We start from the raw sequence: 12,593 nt of genomic DNA, 5'->3' as shown, positions 1-12,593 counted from the left end.
GGCCTAGTTCGGCGCCGGATCTGCAAGGGGCTGTGCCCTGGGACGTGCGCGGAGGCGGCAGCCGTCGGCTAGGGGCGCCGGTTGCGGGGCTCTTCCTCTTCCTTGCGCTCGGTAGTAATGGCGGCATTTGGAGCAGCGGGCCGGCGGGGCGCGCCCTCGCGCAAGCCGCGCGGGGCTCGACAGGGCCGCCTGTTGTGGCTGCGGTGGCGCCGGCCAGTGCCCATGCAAGTGCCGGGCGGCGGCGGAGGGGCTCCTTCCTTCCTCCTCCGCTTACTCCTTTCCTCCTCAACCTTGGCAGCGGCAGCGATTTGCATAGCGAGGAGAGAGGGGATGCTTTTTTGCGTAGCGTTTCAGCTGATAGCCAAAATGCGTCATGGGTTTGGGTCCTCCATTGGACGGTGTTTTTGGTAGGCAAAGGCACTATGTGTCGGTGTTTCGGACCGGGGGGTCCTCTACCGACTAGTGAATTTGTTCTGCGTGCTCTCGATTCTGGATGGTGATGTAAAGAGACAAGATTTATACTGGTTTGGGCAATCGGTGCCCTACGTCCAGTCTGAGAGATCAAACTTGTATTCCTTGCACCGAAGTGCTCGCAGTAGGGGGTTACAAGCTAAGGGAGAGAAGGAACTAGTCCCAGGTCTCAGCAGGGTGTTGTGTGGGCCGTTTGAGACGTTGCTCTCAAGCGGCTGGAATATGTGCACGTGTGTTACCCAGTCTCCCCCCTCTAAGTGGCCCAAGTCCTTTCCTTTTATAGTTGAAGGGAGGACAAGGACCGTACATGTATTACTATGCGGCGTCGTGCCAATAGGGGTGGCACGTCCGAGCCCTGTGGCCGTTTCTGTGGCGGCGTGGTCGTTGGAGTGGTCCGTCCTTGGAGTACTGGGGCGGCGTGGTTGTAGGAGTGGTCCGTCCTTGGAGTACTGGGGCGGCATGGTTGTCCCATCAGATCCAGTGCGTCGTGGGAGCCCCGGGAATGCCTCGGAGTGGACGCGGCGGCGAACGTGCAAGCCACTGTGGATGGACTGTGCGTGAGACCGGGACTTAGTTGGTGCCGAGGCTCGCACTGCGGTGGGGAGGTCTCGGCAGGCACGAACCCCAAGATCGTCGAGGCCCTGGTGTACAGTGCCGAGGCCTTGAGCGGGCGGTTGATCGTGGGTACAGCGTTAGGACACAGTGGCCGGTAATCCCCGTCGTACCCTATCCCAGCCGGTATGGCGCAGATCGTGGACACAATGTTAGGACACAGTGGCCGGTAATCCCCGTCGTGCCCTGTCCCGGCCGGTATGGCGCTGATGCGACCTCGGGTCGCGTCGGCCATTCTGTGGCATTGAGCCACCATCCGGCTGAGATTGTGAGAGTGGTTGAAGTATTAATGAGACGTGACGTGCTGTCAGGAGGTTGACCGAGGCGGGGGCGACTAGCTGCGGATGAGCCGGCCTCGAGCGGTACGGAGAATGAGGCCTCGCGCGAGACGGAGATCGGGCTCCTTGCCGAGGCCTCACGCGAGAGGCCTTGTGCGACACGGAGAATGCACCTCCTGTCGAGGCCTTCTGTGGAGAGCCTCGGGCGAGGCGGAGACGGCGTTCCCTGCCGAGGCCTTCTCCAGAGAGCCTCGGGCGAAGCAGAGTTTGCGTCAGGATGCCGAGACCTCCTGCTCGAGGCTCGAGGCGAGGAGGAAAAGGACCCGGTGGGCTCGGTCGTGGCTCGTGAGGGGCCCACGACTTGCCTTCTAGTTTTTATTTATTAGATGGGACTTTAGCGACCCTTTTGATGTTTGCTTAGGGTACCCTGTTCTAAGGTACCCGATAGTAGCCCCCAAGCCTCGGGGGGAGTGCGTGCACTCCCCCTGAGGGCTTGCCGAAGCTTGTTTTATACCTACCCTGTAGGAATTGGGGTTTGTTTTTTGAGGTTCCGGTGGGTGCGCACGAGCGCACCCGCCGGGTGTAGCCCTAAGCCCCTGGAGGAGTGGAGTTACTCCTCTAGGGGCTTTCTTCATTTTTGCGTCTGAACGAGCAGTTCTTGTTGCATTTGTCGAGCCCCCAAGCGCAAGTTCGGGTTGCGGGGGTCTCGGCGAGGCTGCAGGAAAAAGCCCTCTAGCCTCCGCATGGAGCGAGAGGTTTGTCAGGGGTCCCCTGACTTTGGGTATGATCCTCACGCTTCCTTTCGCTCGGAAGGAGGGGTGCAATGTGCCAGGCTACCCTCGATGGGCACGAGCATGGACACTTCCGGTGAGCTGTTAGCGGGTAGTCCGAGTAGAGGCCTGAGCCCCATTCGCTGGGGGACGGCTAGTGGTCCAGAGACGCACTCCAAGAGTACCAGGGGGTTTCTCTAGTGGGTGCCGAGGCCGTTCGTGGGCCTCGGTGGCTCGGTGCCTCCCTACGGTGGGATCCCATTCGGATACTTCCCCCGCCGGTCTCGGACATGACTTAGGACGCCCCGAGCGACCGTTCGCTCGGGCCTAGGCCATTCGTAGGCTCGCCCTGATGTCGTCCCTGACTCTGTTGCCCTGGGGTGGCTGTCGAAACCTTTTGGAGGCCCAGCCTTCGAACCCCTGGACCGTAACGGGCTCGGTGCCCTTTATTGTGTTTGTAGCGAAACCTCTAGCGTGGTTTTGGACTGTTAGTCTTCGTCTTGGGTGTTCTGGCCCTTTCATCTGATCTTCACATGTCCTTTTTGTTCGGACGGAGGGTTAGTTTGTCGAGCCCATTCTGGTCTCAGCGAGGTTGCAGGAAGAGCCCCTAGCCTCTACATGAGAGGGACATCGGGAGTTCTCCTGACTTTTTATACGCCCCTCGCGCGTGAGGGTTTGTTTGCCGAGGCCCATTTGGGCGCAAGCCCGGGTCGTGGGGTCTCGGCATATTTGCAGGAGGAGCCCCCTAGCCTCTGCATAGGGCGAGAAGGCCGTCAGGAGTTCCCCTGACTTTTTATGCGACCCTCGCGCTTCCTTTTCGCTCGGAAGGAGGGGTGGAATGTGCCTCGCTACCCTCGATGGGCACGAGCGGTGGCATTTTCGGTGAGCTGTTATCGGGTAGTCCGAGTGGAGGCCCGAACCTTGTTCATTAGGGGACGGCTAGCGGTCCAGAGACACACTCCAAGAGTACCAGAGGATTTCTCTAGTGGGTGCCGAGGCCGTTCGTTGGGCCTCGGTGGCTCGGTGCCTCCCTACGGTGGGATCCCATTCAGATACTTTCCTACCGGTCTCGGACACGACTTTGGGCGTCCCAAGCGTTTCGCTCGCTTGGGCCTCGGCCCCGTATAGGCTCGCCTGCAGTCGCCCCTGACTCTGTTATCCTGGGGCGGCTGTCGAAACCCTTTGGGGTCCAGCCTACAAACCCCTGGATCATAATAGGCTTAGAGCCCGGTTCCTTCCTATGAAAGGAACAGGCCGCAGGGAATATCTTCCCTATTGGCTCGGCAACGGGTGGTGCGCCTTTTGAGGTGGTTTCATGGGGAGGCAAAACGACGCCTGCTGCCATAGTGGCCGAGCATGACGTGATGGACGGGACGTAACTGTCCTCGCATTTAATGCGGGAGACGTGGGCGCGTGGGCCGTCGAAATCGGCTCGTGGTTAACCGTGTTGGACGGGGGAAAACCTCCCCGATTTCATCGCCCGTTCGTTTCGCCTCCTCCCTGCATAAATACCCGAGGGATCTCGCCCCTCCTCATCTTACCTTGCCCGTACTAGCACCGCCTCCGCCGAGCCGTCGCCAGAGCAGCGGGTGCCGGGAAGAAGAGGAGAGAAGAGCGAGCCCTGGGAGAAAGCGAGAAGAAAGCGAGAGCGTAGGAGGGAGAGAGAAAAAACTCACCGCCGCACCCGATTCCTCCATCGCACCCATGGCTGGCAACGTCGTCGTTGTCAAGGCAGACCCTTGGGATCCGTCGGACGTCACCAAGGAGATGCTCTAGTCGCTTGTCGATGGTGGACTCCTCCGCCCGGTGATAGACCCTAGTAGGCCGGAGTGGATTGCTCCGTACGGCGAGCTGGAGCCGAGGCCCTACGATGGCTATGTCGTGAGCTTTGTCTCCTTCCATGAGCGTAGCCTCGGTGTCCCGGCGGACCGGTTCATACGGGCGCTCCCGCACTACTACGGCGTGGAGCTCCACAATTTTAATCCCAACTCCATCGCTCAAGCGGCTATATTCGTTGTCGTCTACGAGGGGTATTTGGGGATCGCTCCCCATTGGGAGTTGTGGCTCCACCAGTTCCGGGCGGGGCATACTACCAAGCCGACGGGCACGTCGGGTAAGAGGAAGGCATCGAGGGCCGGAGGCTGCACTCTCCAAGTGCGCCAGGACCGCCTACACCTCTACATCCTGGCCCAACTCGCGTCCTCCAACCGCCGGTGGTACACGAGTTGGTTTTACCTCCGCAACGACGACGGAGGACTTCCCCCCTATACTGGGAAGATTGTGAAGAGTTGCCCGAAGAAATGGAAGTGGGGTGTCCCGAAGATCGACCAGCCCAAGCTGGAGCCGCTCTTGGAGGGGCTGGCGAGGCTGCGAGGCCATGGCCTCACCGTCGCTATGGTTGTGGCCGCCTTCCACCGCCAGAGGGTGCTGCCGCTGATGGCTCGGCGGCGGCGGCTGTTCGAGATGAGGCCGGGTGAGCCCATTGAAGGCACCCGGATGTCCTCCTCCGCCCTCTCCGATGAGGAAATTCTCCGTCCGGTGGGGGAGACGGTAGATGCGAAGTTGAGGGGCGGCAACCTGACCCCATTCGCGATGCGACCGTCACGGGGGTTCCTTTCGCTGGTAAGTCGATTGCCGCTGTAGCCTCTGAGCCTCCTTAATCTCCCCTTATCCCTTGTTTCCTTATGCACGTTTGTCGTTCCTTCAGGGGATGAGGGATGTGCGCTCCTCTTCACCGCCCGTTCCCGAGGACGTGGGGCAGCGGGCGATCAACCACGCCCACGCCGACGCGCAGAAGAAGCGAAAGGATGCTAAGGCGGTGAAGCGCACAAAGCACATCCTTACGCGCAAGGCATTGGATAAGCGTCGCCGTCAGCAACGGAAGGATGGTCTCCCGTTGGAGGAATCCCCATCGATGTCATTGTCGACGGAGGCCTCGGACGGGAACGATAAGGGCGAGGGAGGGCGAGGTCCCCTAGACCACCTTCCTGACATCGTGGAGGTGGCGCCCGGGGCGTCGGCAAGCAGCCCGGCACCCCGGGGAAGGGGAGGAGAAGCGGACCCGGGGCCGGCAGTTGCCCGCTCCGGGGCCAAGGTCGACACGCCCGAGGCGCGGGCATTAGGCAAATGCGCCGTCAGCCCGGTAAGCTCGGTGGCCGCGGCGGAGAAGGTGGCGGTGGAGGCGACGCCACCGCCCCCGCAGAGGACCGAAGGGGCGCCGGGGTCCGCTGAGGACCGACCAGCGCCGATGGATACGGATGCGACGCCACTGCCGCCGCCTCCGCCGTTGCGGATGAGGTTTGCTGTGGCGAAGCAGGGGCCGCCCTGTTCAAAGTAAGTGTATTTTTGGTAGGGTCATAGTGTCTTTCGTTTGCTTTTTTGGTCTCGCGCTGACCCTGAAGGTTAATTTTCTTCAGTCGGAAGCGGCCTGCGGACGACCTCCCCTTGGCACCCCTTAAGGCACTTAAGGCGAGCCCTGGCTCCTCCGCCCACTGGGTGGTGGAAGCACAAGCCGCTATCCAACACGACGTGGCATCGGCGAGGGTCGACCCAAAGGGACCGGCCGCCCAAGGAGGGGTTGCCGAGGCGGCCCCTACACAGTCGGATGGGGCCGTCGTGCCCTTTGTTGTTGAGGCTCTCGGGGCCTTTGAGGCTGGGGTGATGGAGGCCATGGCGCCCTCGACCGCCGAGACCGCAGTGGTCGCGGTCGGCGTCTCTGCGTCTGCCGAGGCCACGATGGTGGAGGTCGGAGCCCCTGAGACCGCCGAGGCCGTGATTGTAGAGGCTGGAGCCTATGAGGTCACCAAGGCCATCATGATGGCGGTGAGGCCGTCTGTGCACGAGGCGGGGATGCAGGCGGCGGAGGCCTCGGCCATGCCCTTGGTTCAGGGCCCGCCGTTGTTGCGGGAGAGCGCCCGGGAGATGGAGGTCTATCCGATTTCCTCCGACGATACTTCCTAGGCGCGGGAGGTGGTCGACGCCGAGGAGGCCGATGCCGTGGAGCGGCCGGCGTCGCTCTTGGATGAGGGAAGCTCGGCCCTCGTGTGGGTGCGACCCGAGCCCTACGGGTGGGATCACCCGAGGGTACTGTGGCGGAGCTGGGACGACCCTGAGGGGGAGCCTCTGTTCGCCCTTGAGGACGCGGCCGAGGGCGGGCGCTGGAGCACCTTCAAGCAGTACCGCGAGCTGGCGGAGCGGTCGCTACAGACGGCGCTGTCCATGGTGGCCGACGAGCTGCCCGGAGTCGCCTAGGTTCGTGTTTTCCTTTCTCTCGTGACGTTGTTCTTTTCTTGGTTTTGTCGCAATCGACGACCTTTGTTCTGCCTCCTCAGGAGCTCGAGACCCGGTCCCTCGGGAAGTGGGTCTTCCTCCGGCGAGAGAGGGGAATCTGGCACTAGCTTCAGCGGCAGAGGGGCCTTCTTGCCGATGCTAACGAGCTTCTGTCAGCACAAAGCATGGAGGTGGAGGACCTCCGCCTTCGCTGTGCCGACGCAAAGGTCAAGGCGGCCACAGCCCAGACGCAGCTCAACCCCTTGGCGGCGCGGATCAAGGAGCTAGAGGAGGAGCTTACCCACGCCGCCAGTGATCGGGATGCCTTCAGATCCCGAGCTGAAGAAGCGACAGCCTCGGGGAAGGCCCTCGCCGGGCAGCTAGGAGCTGAGGAGAGTGCGCACCGGCTGACGAAAGGCGCTCTGAACGAGGCCCTTGCTTCGGTTGAGGCCTCGCAAATTGAGGCTGTGGTTTTGAGGGGGACGGTCGAGGGTGAGTTCCAGTCCCCTTGTTTCGTTTCCTTCTCCTTATGTTCGCTCCCTAACTTCTTTGTATGACATAGAGCTAGGGAGTGAAGCTTCCAGGGCGGCCGAGGCCTCTCGGGTCAAGGCCCAGCGGTTGAGGGAGAAAGCCAAGGCCTATCAGGCCGAGACCCGACGCTGAGAGCAGAAGGCCAAGGGTGAGTTCCATGGGCTTCCGTCCCTAACTTGGGTTGTTTTTTCTCTGGCTCGACCTCATTCCATTTTCCACGGTGCAGAGTCAGAGGCGGAGTTCGCTCGGGTCGTCGAGGCTTCCAGCGCGGTGCAGATAGTGCTCAACACCGAGATCGAGGAGCATGAGGCGTTGAAACGTGCTGCCCTTTCCGCCTACGAGGCCTTGGAGGTCAAGGGGGTTCAGTTGGTAGCTCCCTTGGGAGTCGCTTGATTGCGCTGAGCAGCCTGATGCGCGAGCGACTCCGAGGGGCGCTGCACACGGGTGTCAAGCGGGCGATGGCCGTCATCTCCTCTCACTACCTTGGCGTCGACCTCCCGGCCATCAGTGATGGCTATGTTCTGCCTGATGATGAGGAGGAGGCCAACGCGGCGGTCACAAAGCTGATGGAGGCGGCGGAAGGCCCTGGCACGGCGCTGGCGACGCTCTTTGAAGAGGAGCTGGTTCCTCCCCTACCATCTGCCGGTGCTGAAGGCCCCGAGCCTTAATCTAGGCCCCGAGGGCTATGTAAAGATAGAACAGGGGTTATTTTTGTATCATAACGTTTGTGGCCGTCGAGGCCCCTATTTCTGAAGTATTTGTGTTTCTTAGTTGTTTTTCTCATGCTTCCGAGCCTTTGTCCTCTGTTGCTTCTGATCAGATTTCGTTTGCAAAACACCCCTTTGGGGCCTAAGCCATCCCTTGAGCGAGAGGTAGTGAGGGAGTGCCGTAGCCCGGGGGCGTAGGCCGTCTCGCGACTCTACCGGCCTCTTGCTTAGGAAACAGACCTTGGTCCGAGGAGTCTTTACAAATGATTTGTCAGAGCCTGCTAGAGTCTTGGCATAGGAATTTTTGCGAAAAACAACTAAAGAATGGTGCGTGGGACCTAGGGGGAGTCCCCCATTTAGCCCCCGAGGGAGGCTTGGTTCTGCCGAGGCAGAGCCGAGTCTCCCTTGTCATGTTTATTGTACTGTCGAGACCTACGATGGACTCAGGGGGTTTCTCGAAAAATAAGACCAACTAAAGAACGCTTTTTAATTGTATTTCAGGAAACGATATATACAATGCTTGGAAATTTAGGGATAAAAGCGACGTAGCTGTTCTATGTTCCAAGCGTTGGTGAAGATTTCGCCCTTCTCGTTGGCCAGCTTGTAGGTCCCGGGCTTCAGTACTTGGGCAATGATGTATGGTCCTTCCCATGGCGGAGTCAACTTGTGGCGACCCTTGTTGCTTTGTGCTAGCCTCAACACCAGGTCACCTACCTTCAAGTCTCGGCCTCGAACGTGTCGGGCCTGATAGCGCCGCAGGCTCTACTGGTATTTGGCCGAGTGTAGTAGCGCGACGTCTCGGGCTTCCTCCAGCTGATCAAGGGCATCTTCTCGGGTGGTGCGGTTACTTTGTTCGTTATAGGCTTGCAGCCTCGGGGAACCATATTCCAGGTCGGTGGGGAGGATGGCCTCGGCCCCATAGACTAGGAAGAAAGGCGTGAATCCCATGGCTCGGCTTGGAGTGTTCCTCAGGCTCCAGATGATCGACGGGAGTTCGGCGAGCCATTTCTTGCCAAACTTTTTCAACCAGTTGTGAATCTTTGGCTTGAGGCCTTGTAGGATCATGCCGTTGGCACGCTCCACTTGGCCGTTGGTCCTTGGGTGTCCTATGGCCGACCAGGCCACTCGAATGTGGTGGTCGTCACAAAACATCAGGAACTTTTTGCCGGTGAACTGTGTCCCGTTGTCGGTGATGATGGTGTTGGGGACCCCAAACCTATGGATAATGTCAGTGAAGAACAACACCGCCTGCTCGGATTTGATTCGATTGATCGGACGAACCTCGATCCATTTGGAGAACTTGTCGATTGATACCAGTAGATGGGTGTAGCCCCCGAGGGCCTTTTGTAGAGGCCCGACCATGTCGAGCCCCCACACGGCGAACGGCCATGTGATGGGGATGGTTTGCAGGGCCAGGGCCGGGAGATGTGTCTGCCGAGCATAGTACTGGCATCCTTCGTAGGAGCGCACTAGCTTGGTAGCGTCGGCGACCACCGTCGGCCAGTAGAACCCTTGGCGGAAAGCGTTCCCTATGAGCGTCCGAGGCGCCGCATGGTGCCCGTAGGCGCCTGCGTGTAAGTCCCAAAGCAGGGCTTGGCCTGCCTCAGCACTGATACAACGTTGGAGGACACCTGAGGGACTTCGCCTGTACAATTCATCATTGCAGAGTATGCCCTTCTTCCTGCCTCTCTACCACTACGGCGGTGCTGACCACTTGGGTCGTTGCGGCGACGTAGAGTAAGAGGGCCTCATCCATGGCCGGGGGTATTAGGACGGGAGGATTGGTGAGTAGCCTCTTGAGTCTGTCGAGGGCTTCCTCGGCCTCGGGGGTCCAAGAAAAATGCTCGGACTTTCTCAAGAGTCGGTACAGAGGCAACCCTTTTTCGCCGAGGCGCGAGATGAAGCGGCTCAGGGCCGCAAGGCATCCCATGACCCTCTGCACTCCCTTGAGGTCTCTGATTGGTCCCATGTTGGTTATGGCCGAGACCTTCTCTGGGTTGGCTTCAATGCCGCGTTTTGAGACTATGAATCCCAAGAGCATGCCTCGGGGGACCCCGAACACACACTTCTCGGGATTGAGCTTGATGCCCTTCTCTCTAAGGCATTTGAAGGTTATCCTTAAGTCATCGACGAGACCTTCAGCTTTTCTAGTCTTGACCATGATGTCGTCTACGTAGGCCTCGACGGTCCGCCCAATGTTGTCGCTAAAGACCTGGGTCATGCATCGTTGGTACGTGGCACCTGTGTTTTTGAGGCCGAAGGGCATCATCACGTAGCAGTACATGCCGAATGGTGTGGTGAAAGAAGTCGCGAGCTGGTCGGACTCTTTCATCTTGATCTGATGGTAACCAGAATACGCATCGAGGAAAGACAAGGTCTCACACCCTGTGGTGGAATCAACGATTTGATCGATTCGAGGTAATGGGAAGGGGACCTTTGGACAGGCTTTGTTCAAATCGGTGTAGTCTACGCACATCCTCCATTTCCCATTTTTCTTCTTGACCAACATAGGGTTAGCCAACCACTCTGGGTGGGATACTTCCTTGATGAACCTGGCCGCCAAGAGTTTCTGTATCTCCTCACCGATGGCCCTACGCTTTTCCTTGTCGAAACGGCGCAGGCGTTGCCTCGCCGGTCTAAATCCAGCCCGGATGTCCAGGGCGTGCTCGGCGACTTCCCTTGGTATGCTCGGCATGTCCGAGGGACTCCATGCGAATATGTCAGCATTTGCACGGAGAAAGTCGACGAGCACGGCTTCCTATTTGATGTCGAGGGTGGCGCTGACCCTCAGCGCTCGGTCGTCGGGGCAGGCGGGGTCGACCGGGATGAGTTTAATGGTTTCAGCGGGCTCGAACGCCCCCGCGCGACGCTTGGAGTCAGGCACCTCGCCACTGAGTTGGTCGAGGTGGGCGATGAGGGTCTCGGCCTCCGCAAGAGCCTCGGCGTACTCGATGCATTCGACATCGCAGTCGTATGCATGTTCGTACATGGACTTAATCGTGATGACACCGCTAGGGCCTGGCATCTTTGAAAGGTCCTTGTTTGGTTTTGCTAATTGAGTGACAACTTAGGAGGACTAATTGTGTTTATGTGAGATACACAGGTGATTAGTCCACAGGTACATGTGTGTGAGCAACATATGCCATGAAGGTGAAAATGGCTTGGAGATGTTGCAAAGCTCACACATGTGATGATGAAGGAGCTTATTGCACATGAGACATGACATTGAGTCATGTGATCAAGGTGGAGAAGATCAAGACAAGACTTGGCTTGATGGACCGGTTGCAAGCGTGAAGGGCAAGTCGAAGGCTTTGGAGTGATAGACCGCGTGGCGGTGAAGCCTGAGCAAGACTTGGCGCCGATGGACGATGGCAACGGTGAAGAGCAAGTAGAGTCAAGATCGATGAACCAATATGATCATATGATGATATGAAGTGGATCATATCATTGTTGATCGTGTTGGTGCATGTGTTGCATCGACATTGGAGGAGATGGAATGGAATGCGCAAGGCAAAGGTATAACCTAGGGCATTTTATTTCACCGGTCATAGGTGTGTAGAGAAGTTTATGACCAGGTTTAGGATAGATGGCCATACTATCAAGAGGGGCAAACTTGTTTGCATATCAGTCATCTAGTGCCACTCGAGTGATCTAACTTTGCATTGTCGCTAGGATCGAGTGGCATGGCAAGTTGAGTGGCTAACATCCTTTGGAAAATGATTGTGAAAATGCTAACACACATACACATGGTGGTGTACACTTGGTGGTGTTGGCACATTTACAAAGGAGGTGGTGTTTGCAGGGTTGAGATGGGTTTGGGTCCCTCTCTCCCTCCCGCTGAGCTTGTGAGGCGAGATTCGGCGCTTTCGGGAAAATGGAATGGCTATTTTCTATTGCGCCGGATGCAAATTCTTGTGGTTAACACACTTGAGCAAGGGTGAAGAGAATGGAGAAGATGCTGGCATCGGTCAACTGACCAGACGCTAGATCTGAATGCACCGGACGCTGGCAGGCTGCGTCCGGTCGCGCTGACGTACGGTGACACAGTAGCTGGAGAGTGACCGGACGCTGGCTGCGTCCGATCGCGTTCGACCGGACACGTCCGGTCATGCTCGGGAGCTTACTGGAAACGACCGGACGCTGAGGGTCCAGCGTCTGGTCAGTTGAGTGCTGCTGCGTCCGGTCAGGTCAAGTGACCGTTGGAACTGGGACACATGGTCGTCTGCGAGCGACCGGACGCTGAGGTCCAGCGTCCGGTCGGCCCGACCGTTGCCCAGTGAAGGGGTAACGGCTAGTTTAGCCCTTGGGGCTATAAATAGAAGTGGCCCTCGGCCATGGCTGGTGTAGAGCACCTCAAGGGACTTAGTGTCCATGCTTGTGAGTGCTTGGGAGCCCTCCATCACATATATACTTGATAGTGATCATTCGATTGTGTGAGTGAGCGATTCTAGTGTGATTGCATCGTGAGGTTGCATCGAGTGGCACTAGGTGATCGAGTTGCAAGCCGGTGGTGCTTGTTACTCTTGGAGGTTGCCACCTCCTAGACGGCTTGGTGGTGGTCTCCGTCGAAGCGCGCAAGAAGCTTGTGCGGCGCTCCGGAGAAGTGCTTGTGAGGGGCATTGTGCTCGCCCCGCGGGAGCCGCGAAGAGCAACTCTAGTAAAGCGTGTCATTGAGCTACCCTCACTCAAGGGGTAGGTTCTTGCGGCGCCCGACGTGTGGGCTTAGCGGGTGATGCTAATTAGCCGCCGAACCACCAAGTGAGCGGTCGACACAACAGGGACTAGCGTGTTGGCAAACACGTGAACCTCGGGAGAAAAATCATCATGTCAACCTTGTTCTTCCCGTTGGTTTGCATCCCCATTACACAAGCTTGCAATTACTTTTATACATATTAAGCTTGTGTAGTTGCTCTTGTAATTAGATAGCTTGTGTAGCTTGCTAATTACCTTCTTGC

Source organism: Miscanthus floridulus, chromosome 11 (assembly GCF_019320115.1).
Source record: "Miscanthus floridulus cultivar M001 chromosome 11, ASM1932011v1, whole genome shotgun sequence".
Taxonomy (NCBI): Eukaryota; Viridiplantae; Streptophyta; class Magnoliopsida; order Poales; family Poaceae; genus Miscanthus; species Miscanthus floridulus.
Note: the sequence above shows the minus strand (reverse complement) of the source record.